General features: G+C 44.8%; 1 pseudogene; it reads right to left on the bottom strand.

Annotated features, from left to right (window-relative positions):
- Positions 1 to 17,967: 17,967 nt before the first annotated feature.
- Positions 17,968 to 19,128, bottom strand: LOC123154490 (auxin-responsive protein SAUR71-like; annotated as a pseudogene).
- Between the last annotated feature and the right edge of the window lie 4,954 nt (positions 19,129 to 24,082).

Genomic DNA, 24,082 nt, shown 5'->3' on the forward strand with positions numbered 1-24,082 from the left:
CCAACGGTGGCATCATGAGCTAGGTCTATTGCGTAGATTCTATGCACGAGTAGAACACAAAGTAGTTGTGGGCGTTGATTTTGTTCAATATGCTTACCGTTACTAGTCCAATCTTGTTTCGACGGTATTGTGGGATGAAGCAGCCCGGACCGACCTTACACGTACTCTTACATGAGACAGGTTCCACCGACTGACATGCACTAGTTGCATAAGGTGGCTAGCGGGTGCCAGTCTCTCCCACTTCAGTCGGAACAGATTCGATGAAAAGGGTCCTTATGAATGGTAAATAGCAATTGGCATATCACGTTGTGGTTTTGCGTAGGTAAGAAACGTTCTTGCTAGAAACCCATAGCAGCCACGTAAAACATGCAAACAACAATTAGAGGACGTCTAACTTGTTTTTGCAGGGTATGATATGTGATGTGATATGGCCAAAAGGATGTGATGAATGATATATGTGATGTATGAGATTGATCATGTTCTTGTAATAGGAATCACGACTTGCATGTCGATGAGTATGACAACCGGCAGGAGCCATAGGAGTTGTCTTAATTTATTTATGACCTGCGTGTCAACGTAAACGTCATGTAATTACTTTACTTTATTGCTAACCGTTAGCTGTAGTAGTAGAAGTAATAGTTGGCGGGACAACTTCATGAAGACACGATGATAGAGATCATGATGATAGAGATCATGGTGTCATGCCGGTGACGATGATGATCATGGAGCCCCGAAGATGGAGATCAAGAGGAGCAAAGTGATGATGGCCATATCATGTCACTATTTGATTGCATGTGATGTTTATCATGTTTATGCATCTTGTTTACTTGGAACGACGGTAGTAAATAAGATGATCCCTCATAATAATTTCAAGAAAGTCTTCCCCCTAACTGTGCACCGTTGCGACAGTTTGTTGTTTCGAAGCACCACGTGATGCTCGGGTATGATAGATTCCAACGTTCACATACAACGGGTGTAAGACAGATTTACACATGTAAACACTTAGGTTGACTTGACGAGCCTAGCATGTACAGACATGGCCTCGGAACACAGAAGACCGAAAAGTCGAACATGAGTCGTATAGAAGATACGATCAACATGAAGATGTTCACCGATGTTGACTAGTCCATCTCACGTGATGATCGGACACGGCCTAGTTGACTCGGATCATGTAATCACTTAGATGACTAGAGGGATGTCTATCTGACTGGGAGTTCATAAGATGAACTTAATTATCCTGAACATAGTCAAAAAGTCTTCGCAAATTATGTCGTAGTTCGCGCTTCAGTTCTACTGTTTAGATATGTTCCTAGAGAAAATTTAGTTGAAAGATGATAGTAGCAATTATGCGGACTAGGTCCGTAAACTGAGGATTGTCCTCATTGCTTTATAGAAGGCTTATGTCCTTAATGCACCGCTCAGTGTGCTGAGCCTCGAATGTCGTCTGTGGATGTTGCGAACATCTGACATACACATTTTGATAACTACGTGATAGTTCAGTTAAACGGTTTAGAGTTGAGGTATCGAAGACGTTTTGAAACGTCGCGAAATATATGAGATGTTTCGAGTGCTGAAATTGGGATTTCAGGCTCGTGCCCACGTCAAGAGGTATAAGACCTCCGATGATTTTCTTAGCCTGCAAACTAAGGGAGAAAATCTCAATTGTTGAGCTTGTGCTCAGATTGTCTGAGTACAACTATCATTTGAATCGAGTGGGAGTTGATCTTCTAGATGAGATAGTGATGTTTCTCCGAAGTCATTACCACCAAGCTGCTAGAGCTTCATGATGAACTATAATATATCATGGACATATATGATGATCCTTGAGATATTCGCGATGTTTGACACCACAAAAGTAGAAATCAAGAAGGAGCATCAATTGTTGATGGTTGGTGAAACTACTAGTTTCAAGAAGGGCATGGGAAAAAGGGGATACTTCATGAAACGGCAAATCAGCTGCTGCTCTAGTGAAGAAACCCAAGGTTGAACCCAAACCCGAGACTAAGTGCTTTTGTAATAAGGGGAACAGCCACTGGAGCAGAATTACCCTAGATACTTGGTAGATAAGAAGGCTGGCAAGGTCGATAGAAGTATATTGGATATACATTGTGTTGATGTGTACTATACTAGTACTCCTAGTAGCACCAGGGTATTAGATACCTGTTCGGTTGCTAAGTGTTAGTAACTCGAAACAAAAGGCTACGGAATAAACGGAGACTAGCTAAAAGGTGAGATGACGATATGTGTTGGAAGTATTTCCAAGGTTGATCAAATATCGTACGCTCCCTCTACCATCGAGATTGGTATTAAAACCTAAATAATTGTTATTTGGTGTTTGCGTTGAGCATAGACATGATTGGATTATGTCTATCGCGATACGGTTATTCATTTAAGGAGAATAATGGTTACTCTGTTTATTTGAATAATACCATCCCGATCGTAGTGATACACATTTTCATGCCAAAGGTATAAGATAGTAATGGTAGAACCACACAAATGTGGCACTGCAATTTGAGTCATATCGGTATGAAACGCATGAAGAAGCTCCATGTTGATGGATCTTTGGGCTCACTCATTTTGAAAAGTTTGAGACATGTGAACCATGTCTATTGGTGTATATGCATGAAGAAACTCCATGCAAATGGACCGTTTGGACTCACTTGATTTTGAATCACTTGAGACATGCAAATCATACCACATGGGCAAGATGACTGAAAGCCTCATTTTCAGTAAAATGGAACTAGAAAGCAACTTGTTGGAAGTAATACATTTTGATGTGTGCAGTCCAATGAGTGCTGAGGCATGTAGTGGATATCATTATCTTCTTACTTCACAGATGATTTGAGTAGATGTTGAGTATATTTACTTGATGAATCACGAATCTGAATTATTGAAAGGTTCAAGTAATTTCAGGGTGAAGGTGAGAGATCGTCGTGACAAGAGGATAAAATGTCTATAATATGATCATAGAGATGAATATCTGAATTACGAGTTTGGCACAGAATTAAGACATTGTGGAAATTATTTCACAACTAATACAGCCTGGAACACCATAGTGTGATAGTGTGTCCGAACATCATAACTGCACCCTATTGGATATGATGCATACCATGATGTCTCTTATCGAATTACCATGATAGTTTATGGGTTAGGCATTAGAGACAACCACATTTACTTTAAATAGGGCACCACGTAATTCCGATGAGATGACACCGTATGAACTATGGTTTAGAGAAACCCTAAGCTGTCATTTCTTAAAAGTTTGGGGCTGTGACGCTTATGTGAAAAAGTTTCAGGCTGATAAGCTCGAACCCAAAGCGGATAAATGCATCTTCATAGGACACCCAAAACAGTTGGGTATACCTCCTGTCTCAGATCCGAAAGCAATAAGGGATTGTTTCTAGAATCAGGTCCTTTCTCGAGGAAAAGTTTCTCTCGAAAGAATTGAGTGGGAGGATGGTGGAGACTTGATGAGGTTATTGAACCGCCTCTTCAACTAGTGTGTGGCAGGGCACAGGGAGTTGTTCCTATGTCACCTACACCAATTGAAGTGGAAGCTTATGATAGTGATCATGAAACTTCAGATCAAGTCACTACCAAACCTCGTGGGATGACAAGGATGCGTACTACTTCAGAGTGGTACGTAATCCTGTCTTGGAAGTCATGTTGCTAGACAGCAATGAACCTACGAGCTATGGAGAAGCGATGGTGGGCCCGGATTCCGATAAATGGCTCGAGGCCATAAAATCCGAGAGAGGAGCCATGTATGAAAACAAAGTGTAGACTTTGGCAGAACGGCTCGATGGTCGTAAGGCTGTTGAGTACAAATGGATTTTTAAAATGAAGACGGACAATGATGGTAAATGTCACCATTAAGAAAGCTCGACTTGTCGTTAAGATGTTTTCCGACAAGTTCAAGGAGTTGACTACGATGAGACTTTTGACTCGTAGCGATGCTAAGAGTCTGTTGGAATTATATTAGCATTATTTATGAAATCTTGCAGATAGGATGTCAAACATTGTTTCCTCGACGATTTTCTTGAGGAAAGGTTGTATGTGATACAACCGAAAGGTTTTGTCGATCCTAAGGATGCTAAAAGGTATGCTAACTCCAGCGATCCTTCTAAGGACTGGAGTAAGCATCTCGGAGTTGGAATGTACACTTTGATGAGATGATCAAAGATTTTGGGTTTATACAAAGTTTATGAGAAACTTGTATTTCCAAAGAAGTGAGTGGGAGCACTATAGAATTTCTGATGAGTATATGTTGTTGACATATTGTGGATCAGAAATGATGTAGAATTTTTGGAAAGCATATAGGGTTATTTGAAAAGTGTTTTTCAATAGAAAACCTGGATTAGGCTACTTGAACATTGAGCATCAAGATCTATGAGGATAGATCAAAAACGCTAAATGGTACTTTCAAATGAGCACATACCTTGACATGATCTTGAAGGTGTTCAAGATGGATCAGTCAAGGAAGGAGTTATTGCCTAAGTTGTAAGGTATGAAGTTAAGACTTAAAGCACGACCACGACAGAAGAAAGAGGAAGGACGAAGGTCGTCCCCTATACTTTTGTCATAGGCTCTATACGGTGTGCCATGCTAAGTACCGCACCTGATGTGTGCCTTGCCACATATCTGGCAAGAGGGTACAAAGGTAATCTAGGAGTAGATCACCAGATAGCGGTCTAAATTATCCTTAGAGGAATAAGGATATGTTTCTTGATTATGGAGGTGATAAAGAGTTCAACGTAAAGAGTTACGTCGATGCAAGCTTAACACCTATCCGGATAGCTCCAAGTAGAACAGTTATTTGAAATGGCTCCAAATGTAGCGTAGTAGTTGCATCTACAAGATGACATAGAAATTTACGAAGTACATACGGATCTGAATGTTGCAGACCCGTTGACTGAAACCTCTCTCACAAGCATAACATGATCAAACCCAGAACTCTTTGGGTGTTGGTCACATGGGGATGTGACCTTGAGTGTTAATCACATATCGATGTGAACTGGATTATTGACTCGAGTGCAAGTGGGAGACTGTTGGAAATATGCCCTAGAGGCAATAATAAATTGGTTATTATTATATTTCCTTGTTCATGATAATCGTTTATTATCCATGCTAGAATTGTATTGATAGGAAACTCAGATACATGTGTGGATACATAGACAACACCATGTCCCTAGTAAGCCTCTAGTTGACTAGCTCGTTGATCAATAGATGGTTACGGTTTCCTGACCATGGACATTGGATGTCGTTGATAACGGGATCACATCATTAGGAGAATGATGTGATGGACAAGACCCAATCCTAAGCCTAGCACAAGATCATGTAGTTCGTTTGCTAAAGCTTTTTTAATGTCAAGTATCATTTCCTTAGACCATGAGATTGTGCAACTCCGGATACCGTAGGAATACTTTGGGTGTGCCAAACGTCACAACGTAACTGGGTGGCTATAAAGGTACACTACAGGTATCTCCGAAAGTGTCTGTTGGGTTGGCACGAATCGAGACTGGGATTTGTCACTCCGTGTAACGGAGAGGTATCTCCGGGCCCACTCGGTAGGACATCATCATAATGTGCACAATGTGATCAAGGAGTTGATCACGAGATGATGTGTTACGGAACGAGTAAAGAGACTTGCCGGTAACGAGATTGAACAAGGTGTCGGGATACCGACGATCGAATCTCGGGCAAGTATCGTACCGCTAGACAAAGGGAATTGTATATGAGATTGATTAAGTCCTTGACATCGTACTTCATCCGATGAGATCATCATGGAACATGTGGGAACCAACATGGGTATCCAGATCCCGCTGTTGGTTATTGACCGGAGAACGTCTCGGTCATGTCTGCATGGTTCCCGAACCCGTAGGGTCTACACACTTAAGGTTCGATGACGCTAGGGTTATAAAGGAAGTTTGTATGTGGTTACCGAATGTTGTTCAGAGTCTCGGGTGAGATCCCGGACGTCACGAGGAGCTCCGGAATGGTTCGGAGGTAAAGATTTATATATGGGAAGTCCTGTTTTGGTCATCGGAAAAGTTTCGGGGTTTATCGGTAACGTATCGGGACCACCGGGAGGGTCCCGGGGGTCCACCAAGTGGGGCCACCAGCCCCGGAGGCCTACATGGGCCAATAGTGGGAAGGGACCAGCCCCTAGGTGGGCTGGGGCGCCTCCCACCAAGGCCCAAGGCGCCTCCAAGAGGGAAAGGGGGCAAACCCTAGGGCAGATGGGCCCTAAGGCCCACCCCAGGTGCGCCTCCCCCTCTCCCCCTTGTGGCCGCCACCCAGATGGGATCTGGGGGCTGCCGCCACCCCTAGGGAGGGAACCCTAGGTGGGGGCGCAGCCCCTCCCCTCCCCCAATATATACTTGAGGTTTGGGCTGCCCAACACACACGAGTTCCTCTCCTTCTTGGCGCAGCCCTACCCCTCTCCCTCCTCGTCTCTTGCGATGCTTGGCGAAGCCCTACTGGAGTACCACGCTCCTCCACCACCACCACGCCGTTGTGCTGCTGCTGGATGGAGTCTTCCCCAACCTCTCCTTCTCCCCTTGCTGGATCAAGGCGTAGGAGATGTCACTGGGCTGTACGTGTGTTGAACACGGAGGTGCCGTCCGTTCGGCACTAGGATCATCGGTGATTTGGATCACGACGAGTACAACTCCATCAACCCCGTTCTCTTGAACGCTTCCGTGTAACGATCTACAAGGGTATGTAGATGCACTCTCCTTCCCCTCGTTGCTGGTTTCTCCATAGATAGGTCTTGGTGTCACGTAGAAAAATTTTAAATTTCTGCTACGTTCCCCAACAGGTTGTAGCATGTAGCACAAATCCACGACATCTCGCTAGCCCCGTGCGAGGTGACCAGACTCGCGGGTTGCAGCTTTTTGAGAACATGGATGATGCTTTTCAATGTACATTTGTAACATTCGTCGACCTATGTCGCTGATGTTTGCAGCTCCCGTGTAAAAAGCTTGTAGCTCTGCGCGAACGTGGTTGCAGCTTTTGCCGTATACGGTTGTAACAAACAACGGTGATTGTGTCTTCGGCTGCAGCTTCGGTTCCCGCAAAACCCATCATCGGATGCAGCATCTCCAATAGCCCGTTCTAGCATATATCAAATATGTTTCCAATATCCACATCTGACGGTTCGAGAAAATCCATGGCTGGAAGCACCAGCGGTACGACGGTGGATATACAGTGCACTACTCGTCGTCACCAACGCCGGTAATCTTCCGGCGCACATCAAAACACGTGTGTGTGTGGGGGGGGGGGTTGTGGCGACCGACAAGAAACGTATGGGAGGCGCAGACCACTGGCGAGGTCGGCGAAGTGGCAGTGACCAGCGGTGAAATGGTGACTACTATCGACTGTGAGGGCAAACGAGGGAGGGCAACGGCGCCCTGCGTGACGTGGCGACTTGGGGGGGGGGGGGCATGACCTGCAGTGGTGCTTTCTTCAGATCTAAAAACGTGCCAGGGTGACAATCATCGGCAAAGGGCGTGATCCGACGGCTATGCGGGCATCTAACGGCCAGGGTTGGGCAGGCCCAAAGTTTGGGCCGGCGCACCGGCGCGGAGGGCTGCCCTACAAGATTTGGTCAAAGTCTAACTTTATAAAGTTTGACTAGTTTTGTAAGAAAAAATATCAACATGATAAAATAATTTTCATAAAGTTTGACTTTGACCAAATTTTATATACTCACTAAAAATATATAAAGTAATACTCCCTCCATTCCATAATGTAGTGCTTTCTCTATTCCCGTGTTTCAACTTTGACCGTAAATTTAACTACCAAGATCGATTGCGGCGGGAGCAAAAATTATATCAGTGAATTCGTATTCGAAAGAAGTTTTCAATTATATAATTTTTTTCTCCCACCGCAGTTGGTCTCGTTGGTTAAATTTATGATCAAAGTTGGGCCTCGGAAAGCATGCGCGCACTATATTTTGAAATGGAGGGAGTATAAGGCAGAACGAGAGAGGAAGGCACCAGTGAGATAGCGACACAGTTACTGACCTACAGCAGCCTACTCCTAGGTAGGTGTTCCTAGGATGCATTTGTTGCGGCCTGGGCGTCAGTCACGGGCGCACAGAAAGGACACAGGAGGTGGTGTCCGAAACAACAAGTTGGATCTACTCTGGACATGGTGCTGCTGCTGTGTCCATGATGCGGTCCACGTTGTGTGCTCTTCTGGACGTGGCGATGGCATGCAGGCACAGTCTCCCACTCCATGTGACCGAGGACTCTTTGAAAGGTTCGCGGCTTCCGAGGCGATCGTGCCCAAGATCTCGCCGATGTGGAGTCGGATACGGTGCTCGAATGGATCCAAGTGGTGCAGCAGTGCTCGATCATGTCATGCTTTTAAGACACTTTAGTTTTTTCTGCATGTTGTCTGACACTTTATTATACTCCCTCCGGTTCATTTTACTCTGCGTATTAGAATTCTCTGAAGTCAAACTTCACAAAGTTTGACCGTATTTATATAAAAAAATATCAACATCTGCCATGCTAAAGTTATATAATATGAAACTTAAGTCATGACACATCTAGTGGTATTGATTTTAGATTGTGAATGTTAACATTTTTTTTTCTATAAAGCTGATCAAATTTTACGAGACTTGACTTTAGTCAAATCTTATATGCGAACTAAAAATGATCGGAGAAAGTATCGTATCAGGTACACGTACGGAGTACGTACTACTACGTGGTGCACCGATCGCTTTTTGACCCATGCATGTGCATGCATGCAGAAAGCTCGTAGTACCTGGTACTATGCCTAGCAGCGTCGGTCAGAAAGTGATTAGAGCAAGCAAGCCTGGGCCGAGGAGACGACGAGAAAGGTGGCATGGCAAGCCGACAGGAGTGAACGGGGCACGGGTTCGTCCAACTGTTGAGCCATGCACGTCCACGTGGGACGAGCCGCACGATGGTCCGGCCGGCCGGAGCCCTGCCCGTCGGCCCTCGCATGCATCGCTCCGGGTCCGGCACGGCACGGCACGTACGTGTTGGCCCGCACCCAGTGCACCTCACCGGACCGCGTACGGCGACCGCCACTTTTCCAGCGCATGCTGTGTTGGGACGAACAGATAGAATAGCAACTGACGCCGTATGGAAAGATACGAGTTCCTCCAACTTTTGCAGTCAGCAGTCAAGTAGGAGAGCTGGTGTGTATGCTGAAACAGGGAACGTGATCACCAAAGTGAGCTAGTCAGCTGCGCGTCGACCGATCTTTTTGCCCCCTGGCTAGCTGGGCCGGCACCGTCGCGTGGATGTATCTGGATGGGTCGCGCGGAAAGTACAGACAGCCCCGCCGCCCGACACATTTACGGGTCCGTGTATCGCCGCGTACAGCTCGATCACGCGCACGTACCAGTGGGTCGCCCAGCCCCCTGGTTTCCATGCGGCGCTGGCCGTCTATTGTCGGCTGCACAACCGTCGTCGACCCAGCATGCCGGCCCCGCGCGCCAGGCCGCACCGGCAGCTGCGCGTGTGTCTCTGCTCAACGAATGACCTCCATAGCTCCACCGCCGCATCGTTCGTCTGAAACTTGTTCGAGCTCCTCCCCGTCTCCCACAGCGCAGGCATGCGTGATCATCACGTGCCTCCCAACTGTACTAGCAGCTGTTGCTTTCATCGGTGGCGGTTCGCTTTTGCCGCGGGGAAACGACTTGCATTTGCACTCAGTTGATGGGCCTTTTCGCTTCCCGGGCCATACAATCTCCCCACTGTTAACAAGTAGCTAGCTTACCCCTCTCTCTCTCTCTCTTCCACAATGGCGCAGCTGGGTTCGCACTAGCATGTTTTTTAATTCTATGTGCTTGTCCAAGTTGTATCCTGTGCAAAACGCGTATGTAAGTTGCGTTGCTGGCGACGACACAATAATCTAAGCTAAAAAGATTTGAGGCCATAACTGGTAATGCAAAGTTCTGCGTCCGTACCACTCTACGCTACGTATAAAAAAATGAGAGAAGGCCAGCAAGCAAGGCGGTTTGATGCCGCGTTCGTGAGTTGGTTCTACTCCCTCCGTTTCGAAATAATTGTCTTTCTAGATATTTCAACAAGTGACTACATACGGAGCAAAATGAGTGAATTTACACTCTAAAACATGTCTACATACATCCGTATGTTGTAGTGCATTTGAGATGGCTAGAAAAACAATTATTTCGGAACGGAGGGAGTAGATGTTTATTGGGCACGACCGAGTCCGTCGCTCAGCACCATGCTTCCATGCATAACGTAAGAACTAACCAGCTCCGGTATGGTACAGCTAACCAGTACTCACGTACGTTCTTTTTTCTGGAAGTATACTCACGTACTCCCTCCGTTCCGAATTACTTGTCACAGTTATAAATCTATCTAGATGTATTTTAATTCTACATACATTCATTTCTGTGACGAGTAATTTGAAACGGAGGAAATACATTCTTGTACCCAAGACTGCGCAGCCTAGTTTATGCCAAAACTATCACATCTCCTGTGGGACCCATTGCGTACAGTCCGGAATCACGGGCAGCCCTCCAAGAGTGGAAGTACTGCTTTAATTTTCCGTTATAGTGGACTCCGTTCTGTAGTCCAATAATGGTGTCAACCCCGCCATATTTTAGGCCTGTTTTGTCATTGTTTGTGCTTATGTGTGTTTTGGTTGTGCTCTGCTTGATGTAAGTCTCGATACCCCACTTGCCTTTGGAGCTTACGTGATCGTTCCTATAATCCTATTAAACTAATCACTTCTGGACAAACCCTAAGTAGATGTTAAGTATTGATGTGCAATATACCATCGTACAACACGACTACTGATCCGTACAATGATTATCGCTTAACAATGATGTTACTATGTTATTAACTTTTGTTGGCACATGCATAGTGGTGTACATACGTAGTAGTATTCACGTGCAAGTGGGTTTTTGTGGCCACCAAACAGTTTAAGAATTCATCCCAATCTAGCTTCACAATCACTCTACGTACCTACATATAAATTTACAGCGATGACAGCACTGTCATCTTAACTCCGCTTAGCTTTGTTCAAGGTTGTATTTATCTCCGGGTCCACATCAAAGTACAAGAACTCTCTTAGGCTTTGATGAAAAATCGCTCAGTTGTTAGCTGGACTACTCATCAGTGGCCACGCATGCATGCATCGGTCGATCGAGACAGGCATGTTCTTATCAGGTTTAAGTTCTGCCGAAGATCCTGACCGAAATTCAAACCCTAGTCATCTCATGCAATTAGGACGCAATTATTGGCCATGACGCTAAAATCAAAGAGACAGTCTTCTTACTATCTGTAATGAGTAACTTAGAGTAGTAACATGCATATGTTACCAGTCTATTACCACCTTCACAGTGGGTAGTAATATATGTGTTATGTCATGCATCATTTCATTTATTATGTTGTAGACTCATCTTTTCTTGATATGTGTGATGTTACAGTAACTAGCAATGCTATCACATGCCTCTCTTTCTTCATTAATTACCTGTCACATCATCTATTTTGCGTAGATAAGTGTGATGTTATCATTTATGTTACTCCCACTGTGGGTAGTCTAACTGGTCATAATGGGGAGTAACTTATACTAGTGTCATGCATATGACACTAGTCTAAGGGGGTGTTTGTTTCTAGGGTCTTTTTTGTGTAGGGACTAGAAAAAGTCCCTCTTAGAGATTTTTTACCAAACGGGAGGGACTTTTTAGGGACTAAACTAGGCATTTGGGACTAAATAAAGAAGACTCTCAAGGAGTCTTTTTTGGAACTTTTTGGAACTTTTCCAACAATGCCCCTCCATGCACTCATTGGCCCGTCACCCTATGGTGTTGTTTGATTGTTATTTTTCTATATAGTAAGGGCAACATGGTCATTTAATAATCTCTAGAAAGAGACTAGGGACTTTTTAGTCTCTGGAAACAAACAGGGAAGTACTTTTTAGGGATTAGAGACTTTTTAGTTGGGAATAAAAAAAGTCCTAGGACTAGAGAACCAAACACCACCTAAGTTCCCTCCTTTCCAGTTTATAGGGCTTATCTCAAAATTTTAGTTTTTTCATTTTATAAGGCTCAATTTGGTTGTTTCCCATCACATGTTCAGACTTCAAGGTGCATTAAATCATTGCATGCAAGTATTAAGAGAAAACTGACCAATGCATGCATAAAGTGCATGCATGCATGCATAAAGTGCATGCATGCATTGCAATTAATGCATTCGTAAACTTAATTTTTTGAGGAAAACAAGGGCATTAATTGGGTGTTTTTGCAAACTACAAAAAATATTCCACCACTCATCATCTACCTTGGTTGGTGAGATTTTTGAATTGAACCTTATAAACCGGAAAGAAGGGAGAGTACTATATTCATAGTGCAAAGTAACATAGTACTAGTGTCATAGAGGACTTCATTTATTAGCTTGTAGACTCATCTTATTTTGGGAAGCGCTATGTTACAGTAACATATTGTGTTACCACTTCTCATTAACTATATGCCACGTAAGCAAACTTTTCTAGAAGTGCGCTATGTTACTTCCACTATGACTAGCCTAAGAAAATTAATCAAGTTGCAGTCAAGGCAAGGTTACGTGATGGACAAACTAGTAGATGTTAAGTATGGCTGTGCTATCAACGTAGAACACCACCGCTGGTCTGTTCAATGATGATCGCTTAACAATGATGGTACTATGTTATTAACTTTAGTTGGCGCATGCATAGTGGTGTACGCATGTACTCCCTCCGTTCCCAAATACTTGTCTTTCTAGGCATTTCAAATGGACTCAATATATGGATGTATGTAGACATATTTTAAAGTGTAGATTCACTTATTTTGTGCCGTATGTAGTCACTTGTTGAAATCTCTAGAAAGACAAGTATTTAGGAACCGAGGGAGTACGTAGCATTCACGTGGAAGTGGATTTTTGTACCCAGCAAGGAATTTAAGAATTCATCCCTATCACTCTCTCTATATATAAATTCATAGCGAAGACAACACAGTCATCTTAACTCCGCCTAGCATTGTTCAAGGTTGAATTTATCTCCGCGTCCACATCAAAGTACACCGACACTCTTATACTTTTGATGTAGACATCTCAGCTATTACCTGGGCTACTTGTCAGTGGCCACGCATGCGTGCATCGGTCGATTGAGATGGGCGTCTTCTTATCAGGCTCTCGAATGTTCTGCTCAAGATCCTGACCGAAACTCAAACTCGGTCATCCCACGCAATTAGGACGCTATTATTGACCATAATGATAATATCACAAAGACAGTCTTCTCACTAAGGCTGGTCACAATGGAGAGGAACTTAGGAGTAACATCACACATTCCAATACAACTTTGCTTATGTGTCACATATTTAATGAAGAGAGAGGTGTTTGTGGTAACTTGCTAAGTTACCGGAACATCACACACTCCAAGAAACAATGAATCTATAATCTAATAAATACATTGTTGCATGACAGTACATAGATATTCCTACCCACTGTGAAGGTAGTAACATAGTCTAGGGAAATGTGTAAGTTACTAGACTATGTTCTTGCCCATTGTGACCAGCCTAAACGTAATGTAATCCAGTCCGACTGATGACCTAAGCAACTTAATTAATCAAGTTGCAATCAAGGCAAGAAACTGAAGTTCACAGGTTGGATTGGATGACTGGATCAGCACCGTTTAAAAAACCCTAGATATTTTGACCCAAATTAGCCAGTGCCGTCGAACTGATCAACGGTTTTGCCGTTGCTTTCCGGCGGTATTGTAGTAGTCCAGCATTTCTTCCCGTTCACATGCATGCAACCACCGCAGAGAGAGAAGAAAATGAGCGCGGCTCAGTCGGACGACGACGAATGCTTTGGACCGGCATGTGTACTTATGGAGATCTGCCTAATTTAGCAGGTGAAAAGTAGTGCCTTCGCAAGCACCCACGTGTAGACAAGCAAAATTACCTAATTAAGCCTTGTACAATGCAAGGTGTTTAAGAGAGGTGTTTAGAGAAATAAATCAGATTTTTAACAATAATGCCTATTTATTCAGCGTAGACGATTAATCAGGCATCTGCCGTAGAAATAAGCACTGGTGTATTAGAAAAATTCGATTTATTTTTTTAAGCACCTAGCATACTACAAGGCCTTATAAGGGCATCTACAACGCCGGGCGCTAGGCCTGGGCACTAGAAGAAATATCCTGTCCGATCGGCAGTTAGACTACAAAATCCGAGCGTCTAACCTGGCAGCGACGCAAAAACTGGAGGCGGGCGCCTTGCCTTTTTTTCTCCATAGCTATGCATGTAGCGATTGGTTTTTCTACTAGTTCTGCAATTAATTTAGTGCCCCTCATTAGCGCTTGCCGTTGGGTCAGAAAATGCTAAGCTTCTTTTTTATTTTATAAGAATTATTTTTTTATTCATAAGCGTCTACGTAAGCGCCCAGCAATGGAGATAACTGAGGTCGATCGAGTAACTACAGACACTGCGACGACTGGACTTTCGGTTTCATCTCTTGTACGGTTGTGCCGACATGGATGCCTGACGACGTTTGTACTTTGTGGTGTACACAGTACACTAGTACCAGTATATTACGCTATCAATTTCGTCTTATTACGCACTCTCGCTTTCGTACTCCGTCGGCAGCTGCTTTGGACCTGTCATCTACGTTGGACCGGTGGACCGACATCGTCGCCGGCCACTGTCACCGAGCTGGCTGTGACGGAGACAAGCAAGAGCTCGTAGAGCACACGTACACACAACGTACTTACGTACGTACGCCGATCCGTACGCATTGCAATCTTGTTATTCCTAATGACACGGTACTTATTTGAGTACGTGTCCAAACATAGTGCAGAGAGCAGACAGAATGTATGCTCTTCTGGCCTTCGCGTCCATGCAAACGCCGAGCACACTTGTACACGTAGGATGCAGCTAAGATTGCATGCCGTCGCGACTGAGTCAACCATGCGCGTAACTAACAATACGTACGTCGCCCCCCGTGGTTGCCAAGCTACTCACAGGACGAGCAAAGCTTCTCCTCAATCCCAACCGAAAGCGAGTAGATCAAACCAAACCAATTTCTTCAAAGTTCTAGAAAATTAGCAGCGAAGTCGCAGTCCCTTGCTCGACAGCTCGAGGACAAAAGATGGCGATGACACCTGCTTGGAGAGAAAGTGATGACCATGCTGCCTATGTGATATCTGGACGAGACTCTCTTCAGAGTATCTGACCTATCATGTGTGCGTTGTTCAACTGACTGAGTTCTCCCCTGCTTTTTTTTTGTTAATTACCTTGACAATTCTATTTTACTTAACGGAATTTCTAATTTCCGAACATTCGGACTTTAGTATTAGATCCGAACGATCTTAGGAACCGTTCGATGCGCATCTGGCGGCACCAATTCATCCCGATAATTATTGATGCGTGGCCCGCGATTGCCGCATTGATTAAGTCTGATCGTTTACCAGACTATTTTTGCACCGCATTGATTGCCGCATTGTGGCCTGGGCATTAATTGATCCGGTTTAATCTTCGGCTCTTAATTAGTATGATTAAATTCTCTAATCTAATTGGCGTGATTAAAGCTTGTTTATTCTTTTTTTTTGTCAAAAAACAATGCGCGTGCAATAGGACTCGATCTCTTGTCCCTAGGATTCAGTACATGCAAGGTTAACCAGCTAACCTAGCAATTGGGGGTGTATGAACTCAACTAAAATATTTACTTGGATACTCGTAAATTCAATTTATTTTAGTTTGGTCCTTCTGAATTGTACAAACTTATTAAAGCCTAGAACTTCACGCCTTAGCATGGTAACGCACGCACAGGAGAGCTGATAATTCACGTATAAACTCCGTGATAATTTTTTGCCCCGTGACGAAAGTTACTGAAAAACATACATTCCAATAATTTGTGTGTAAATAGCATGATAATAGACGTACATGAGATCTGATAACTCATATACAAGCACCATGATAATTTATTGACCCAAGGAAAAAAGGCTGTTGAAAACATACCCCGATAACTTCCGTGCAAATAGCATGATAATACACACAACAAAAGCTGATAACTCACTACAAACACCAGGTGATTTTTTTTTACCTTGGGATAAAAGTATCTTGACAAACATACCCCCAGTAACTTCTATATAAACATTATGATAATATAAGCACAAAAGAGTTGATAACTTACTTAGCCTAGACGTGGTAAATTTTTGACCTAGGGTAAAATGTTATTGAAAAATACCACCGGTAACTCATGTGTAAATAACATGGTAATATACGCACAATAGAGCTGATAACTTACTTCATCCAGGTGTGGTCACTTTTTTTGACCTGAGATTTTTTAATAGAAAATACCCTAACCCTCGATTGATCATGTGTAAATAGAACCATTTATTCCACTCACCAACAAGACACCCATTTGATAAAGAACATGACGCGTAGTGATGGTCGTCGAATGAAGTGACGGGTATGTCTCCATCTCCATCTCGATAAAAAAGTTTCACGGTAACTTCTGTGCAAATAACATGGTAATATACGTAGAACATAGCTGATAACTCATGTACAAACACCACGGTAACTTTTTTGACCCAGGGATAGAAGTTATTGAAAAACATCTCCCGGTAACTTGTGCGTAAATAACAAGGTAATATATGCACAACAGAGCTGATAACTCGGGTACAAATACTGCAATTATTTTTTACTATGTTTTAAGAGGAAAAAACATAACCCCAAGGAATTGTGTAAATAACATGGTAATATCCAACCTCTGACCTGATAACGTATGTCCAAACATTGCGGTAACTTTGACCCGGGGAAAAAGAAGTTGTAAAAAAACATACCCGGTAACTTATGCGTAGATAGCATGGTTTTTTATGGACCATAGACCTGAACATATGTGGCCAACGGCTAGCCGAGCACGGCACGGCCGGGCACACGCCTAAACAATTCTAGCCCGACACAACCTGCAAAGTTCCATTTATAAGTGGTTCATGCCGTGTCGGCACATGGACCTCACTTTGTGGCCCAGGCACGACACTGATGGTTGACGGTGGTATTGCGGACTTGATAATTTACTTACAAATTCTATGGTATATTTCAACCCAGACGGAAAAAGTAGTTGAAACATATCATGATAACTTCAGCGTAAACACCATAATAAGTTACAAACAACAGGCGTGATAGTTCACATAGTCTTGACGTGGTAACTTTTGACCTGAAAAAAAGTAACCGAAACATAGCAACATAGGATCTAGTTCCGAAGATCTCGTCGAGACGAATTTTTCATATAAAAACGAATTTTCAATCGGAGCAACGGTATAACCTACAAAACATTTTGAAGTTTCAAAACAGAAGGAATCTTAGCTGACATCATTTGTTTATCTTTTACTCCCTCTGTTCCTAAATACTTGTCTTTCTAGGCATTTCAACAAGTGACTACATACGGAGCAAAATGAGTGAATCTACAGACTAAAATATGTCTACATACATCTGTATGTAGTAGTCATTTGAAATGTCTAGAAAGACAAATATTTAAGAACGGAGGGAGTAGTTGCATGCATGCATATAATCATTTACAAGTGCTCCATCGGTGATCACAAACGTGAAGAGGATGGGTATAAAACTATGCATGATTAGCTAGTAGAAAGATCGTTCGGATCAATTACTAAATACATAACGTTCGTTATGTATCACAGTCCTTTACTTAATGAGTGAGGCACATTTTTTTGACTCTGTTTTGAAAAAAAAATCTGGAAGATCCTATACACACGCACTGTATGGCTCTATATGCGGTCAGCTATTTTGAACCTGCCCATAAAACCTAAATTTTCATTTTAAAAAAAACCTCCACAGGCCCAAGTAGTTTAGTACTACCAAATGGTCAATCATTGTAGTACACCATTGTGCTCCATGACAGGCTGCCTGAACTGCTAGAGCTAGCTGGAGATCCATGGAAGTGCATTGCATTCTACACACCACCAGATCCTGGAGCAAACTTTTGCAGTAGCAAAATCATCCATTTCACAGCCTTGCGGCTTACATGATGTGTTATCAAGACCTCAAAATCCCCAGCAAAAGAAGAGGAAGAAGCTCCATTGCAGCTACCAGAGCTTGATCTTGAGCTAGCTACAAGAACACTCAGAAAAAGAAGGAGAATTCCCACAAGACAGCAGGTCCTAAAATTGCTGAGCTGCAGTAGAAAATGCGGCGGAATCCCCGTCCTACCCTCCCCAAACTCCCTATGTACAGCGTCCATGCAGGGGCAGATCTGGCAGAACGCAGCAGCTGGCAATTTGCTCTGCTGGTTCTGTGGTTCACCGGTTTGCCTTTGCCAGGAGCAAATTTCCTGTCACGCCCGGCATGTCAGCCGAGCGAGGAGGGTTAAACGGGCAAGAAGGGCTTGGCTAGTAGTAGAGCGCGGCGTCGTCGTCGTCGGTTGCCTGGCAGCCGAGGTCGGAGAGGCCGAGGAGGAGGCGGCGGAAGTTGGCCACGGCGCAGGGGATGCGGAGTGCACCAGGGTGGCCGTAGCCGTACTCCTGCGCGGCGCGCCGGAGCAGGGCCTTGAACGCCGGCTAGCCCAGGAGCTCGGCCCGCACGGCGAAGCGCTCGATTGGGCCACCCTCCTCGCCGACGCACACCGGCACGTGCCCCTCCGGCACCCGCGAGCCCCGGCCGAGCCTCCGCGCGCCGAAGAACGAGGAGGACGACGACGAAGCTGCCGTGGAGGAGGCCTTCGCGGCAGCGTCGGGCCGGAGCGGCTTGTAGGCGGCGGCAGCGCAGGCGTCGGCCGCGGCCACGCGGGAGAGCCGTCTGAACAGGCGCTTCATCGTGCCGCTGCTTCGGTGGACGCCGGAGACCTCGAGACTCTTGTAAGTGGCGGCGGCGGCGGGTTCTTGGCGAGGGTCGACACTAGAGGTGAACACAAGGCGGTTGTACCGAGGGGGTGTTTGTTTCCAGGGACTTTTTGATGTAGGGACTAGAAAAAGTCCCTAGCAAACCAAACATGGTGGGACTTTTTTGGGACTTTTTGCTAAAAGTCCTTAGAAGCACCTCCTTGAGAGTCTTTTTCAAAAAGTCCCAGGGACTAGAAAAAGTCCTAGGACTAGAGAAACAAACACCACCTGAGACGGCCATGGTGGCTCCTTCTTATATAACGGGAGAGCTGGAGGTTGTGCGGCGTTGCACAGGTCCTCTTGCCATTTAAAATATATATTTTTTCGCAATGGAATGTGGCCTTTCATACAAAATCGACACAAAGTTGACAGGAAAATGCGCCATGAATAACGTCTTGTCCTAACTTAAAATCATGACAAACAGTTGGGGATCTGTGGCTCCTTCATTTTCCTAATCAGTTGTACTCCCTTCAATCCACACTAATTTTCGCAGACTTAGTATAAAATTGTATTAAAGTTATATTAAATATATGACAATTAACATGGATCTGAGGGAGTATTATATTTTTCATATTTTGGGAAATACTCCCTCTTTTCATAAATATGTATGTTCTAATTTCTGTGTGAATCCAAAGTACATTTTTAATATATCTGTTTACTTATTTCAGTTTTATGTAGTTCATATTAAAATATTCAAAAACATCTTACATTTGTGAACGAGGGGGGGTACTTGCCACCCCACAACCGAACTTGCAATTTACTAACAACAAAATTGTGCTAGAAAATAAAGTGACTAAGTGAGATGTTAATTTCGTTGAACTAGACTATACACATCTTAAGCCTTAGCCTCATGTACTTAGAACGTATTTCCTCCGTCCGTGTTTATTATGCCCACTAGTATTCTGACCGTATATTTAATTTTGTAAAATATTAGTGATATGCCGCCAAAAATTATATTACTAAATTCACATTCAAAAAGGTTTTCAATGGCAATACTTTTTCTACATATAACTCATACTTTTTTAATGTAAATGTATGTGTAATTTTTAGTTCAAAATATGAGAGGAACTAATAAACCGAAAGGAGGAAGCACTTGTTCATTCAGTGACCATGTTAGAGCTGGGAGCATGGAATGTGCACCTGCGTGTGTGCGTAGCAAGACAGAGTTTTTCTTCTTCCTCTTTCAAGGCAAGCAGAGAGATTTTGTTTATGGAGCTGGCAAGGGGAGGTACAAGTGCGGGTACAGTTGGGAGCACCGGGTTGGGCCCGTCAGCGCCTTAACCAGCACCCGGTTTTGCTCCGACCGATCGCTCGCGCCGGGGCCGCCTCCCGCTCCGGCCCGTCCGGCCTGTTCCGTAGTACCTTTCGTACGGTTGCTCGTGGGGGTGAGAGAGTGAGGAGAGCAAGATTTTTTCTGCCATCGTGGACCCCACCTACTGACCTGGCACATGGAGGAGAGAGAGAGAGACAAAGCCAGAGTGAGAATCAAGTGATTGCAAAAAAAAAAGTGCTCAGCTGTTGTCAACCCGTAGCCGTAGTATTATCTTTTCCCACCTGGATTTTCTCAGTGATAACACACAAATGGTAGAGACTCTAGAAATGCGTATCATCCTATATCATTAAAAAAAAGGACCATATTGCTAGCATGTTAGGTATGGTCCGTCACTAGACTAGGGTGTAGCACATGCACGCGCGCACTATTCCGGTACCGGACGACCAGCAGTCTACCTCTCCATGTCGTGGACGCGTACGGTCTGCTACGAAAAACATTTTCACGTGGAGTCGGAGACCAGCACGCATGCATGCAGATATCCTCCTATCTTCAGCATCGCTCGAACCAGAGGTGCACTGTGCGTGAATGCGTGATGCCGCCTGGGTGGCCGAGCACGCGTCCCGGCCATGGAGCGCCCGGCAAACGACACATCAACACTGTCTACCTCTGCGCATTTTGGAGGGTGTCTTTTCCGGAAGCGGAACGGCATGGCGTTAGGGCGCCGCGAGATTCGACCGATCCTTGCCCCGTCTCCTCGTGTCGTTCTTTTGACGGTACATGTCACGGTCTGGTGGAGGAACTCATCGGCCGGAGATCGGAGGTTGTCGCGGTGCTGCAGCCACTGTCTAGACATATATGCCTGTGTTTACTAGTGGAGTACGAGCGTAGGATATGAGTCGGGATGGGGTGGTCACACACACACACACATCTCACCACGGTAGAAATGTATAATCATCTCATTGCTGAAACTTGGCGCAGCACACAAGGCATACAACTCTCTCGGAAGGAAAAGAAGAACTAGAGATGAGGTGACAAGGGTGCCAGCGAGCGATCAACGCTTAGGACATGCATACTGATCATCTTTAATTTCAGAAGGCGCCATAGGAATTCGCTGGTTACACTTACAAGGAGTCCAATTGACGACTTTGTAGTGGTTCATTTGTACCTTTCATTCCCTGTTGATCTCTTGATTTCGTATTAATATCAAGTCAACTAATGTGGAGCGGTGGAGCCTCACATGCACCGCCATGCATGTGAGCGCTGATGACTAAGGCTGGTTGTAATGGTAGTATCATAGCTAGTATCATGCACGCCAACTACGCAATTTTGATAATGTGTCATAGTATTAAATGAAGAAAGAGAGGGTGTAGTATCATATCATGATACCGTATCATATTAAATGCTATGTTACTTTGTGTCATGCATGGCAATAAATAAAGTACTACATGATACTAATATATGATACTACCTCCGTCACGGTTTAGAAGGCGCGGTTGAAAATTCTCTGGGACCTAGGTGGTTATCTATTGGTTATGAGATGGGCTAAAAAATAGCATTCACACTACGCATGCATATAGAGATGGGCTAAAAAAATAGCATTCACACTACGCATACATGTAGAAATAGTACTAATTAGTTACTAGAAATAAATGCAATGCGCCCTAATTTTTGTCTATTGTGGAAACGCATGCAAATTTAACTGTGCCTTCTAAACCGTGACGGAGGAAGTACTATGCATTAGGGAGGTAGTATCATACACTAGTATCATATGCATGATACTAGTATATCATACTCCCCATTACAACCAGCCTAAGAGGGTGTTTGTTTTCAGGGACTTATTGGTCTATGGACTTAAATAACCCTATAAGTCCCATCTAAACCAAACAGGAGGGATTTATAGGGACTTAAAGTGGGCATTTGGAACTTACAAAATAAGACTCTCAAAGAGGGATTTATATGGACTTTTAGTTGTAATATGGTCTTATAGAGACTTATAAGTCCCAGGAACCAAACAGGTAGGGACATTTTAGAGACTTGAAACTTATAAGTTGGGACTAAAAAAAGTCTTAGGACTTATGAACCAAACAGTGCCTAAATTACGTGCCAGTCGATCACTTCGTCAAATGCAAAATCGAAAAAAATGGAGCGAGGGGGGAACTCAATTCGGCAGCAGGTACGACCGGTACGTACGGCCCACTTTTTATTGGCACGTTTCTTCTTGCCGTGCTAGTCATCGCTAATGGGACGGTGCATGTTACGTTCGGCCAGACCCTGTGGCGGAGCTAGCTTGATCACTGGCTTGCCGGTCATGCCACGCTTGTCAAGGCCTTCGTTTCCATACAGGCGCACATGGCATGCCTCAGATGATCAGATCAAATCAAAATCAAGTGGTACGTGGAGGACGTCGATCGACCCAGCGAGCCAGGACAAATTAAACGTCGGATTTTCAAAACAGTGCAATGCAGTGCCTGTGTTGGGTCGCTGTGCGCAAGTGTGCAGCGTGTTTTCTTTTGCCGGGTAATGAAGAGCTTTATTCATATGATAAGGCACCGGTACTATCAGCTATGAGGTTGGTTACCAACAAACCCCGGGAAGAGTCCATCCAACACTCCGGCACCTCCAGCGGCAGCGCGTGACATGCACAACTTAACACATGCAAGACAAGAAAGAGCAACTCCATCTTCATTTTCACTCTTTCGGTGACCAAGACCAAGATTGAACAGGCTCTGCCACCTTCTGCATTGTATCAATCCTTTTGGTCACGCTCAAAGAAATTTTTTCCTCTTAGTTCGTTCAATAGCTAACTATAGCCACCTCTCCTCCCTCCGTCCTCCTCTCCATCCGTTGCTGACGTCACCGGTCTAAGCCTGGTGTCCGGCCAGTGGCGAATCTTGGGACAAAACGGAGGGCAGGCTCAAACTTAACGAACGAAGGATTCTGGACGAGTATAGACATGATTATGACTATGTGGGCTTGATGGGCTGCCACTGATTGCCTGGGCTGGGCGCGGCCTAAAACTAGTAGAAAAAAAAATTGTATCCCTGGAGGGGGGGGGGGGGGGCGCTCGAGCCTGTTAAAGCCCCCCAGTAGATTCACCCTTTTGTCCGATGATGGTGGCGGGGGATCCCCTCCATACTCGCGATGAAGGAGATGGGGCGGATCTCATCCAGCCAGGAGGCGCAACCGATCTGGATCTGGGCAGTGTGGCGACTTGCTCTGCGTCGTTTAAAATATGTGGGTCGGGCTAGTGTTGGGGCACGCGCCGACTCAAATGATGCATAAATTAACTAAAAAGCTACTCTACGTAGGAAGTCATGCATGATGGAGTTGATGGTGCTATGGTGTGAAAACGCCAACAACATTGTCGTTTTGTCCAATGTAAATTACTTGTCCTAATAGTCCTAAAGTACCTGAGATGAATAACCAAACAGTGGATAACGTATTAATTTGAACCCAGTGGTAAGAATGTGCCGTTCCTCCTCCTCCATGTGAACTGTACTCGTGATCGTACAGATAAAGCCACGACATCACTCTAGCCGAGACGAGCCTGGACGTCTCTCTCACTCTCCCCCTTCGAAGAAGAGGCGCGACTTTTTACATCTCCCGGCCGATCCACCTCTACGCTGCCGTTGCGCCGGATCCCTCATCCTCCGTTTGCCGCTCCGGCGGCGGGAGGGCGGGGGGTCCTCGTCTCGCGGCTGTAATTGTTGTAGGGTCTGTAGGGTTACCGGCCGGCGGCGATGATGAGGTGGTGGAGTCGCCGGTGTGGTTTTTGTTGCAGGTGCGTGTCCCCTTCGACTCCGGCGCTCGATGGAGCTCCGTGGTGGTGCACCTGCTTCCCGTGCACTCGTGAATCGACGGATTTGTGTTGTGCTTCTTTCCCTAGTCAGATCCCGTAGGGCGGTAGATCTGGGATGTGAAGATCTCGAAGATGACGACATGATG

This window comes from Triticum aestivum, chromosome 7A (genome assembly GCF_018294505.1).
Source record: "Triticum aestivum cultivar Chinese Spring chromosome 7A, IWGSC CS RefSeq v2.1, whole genome shotgun sequence".
Taxonomy (NCBI): Eukaryota; Viridiplantae; Streptophyta; class Magnoliopsida; order Poales; family Poaceae; genus Triticum; species Triticum aestivum.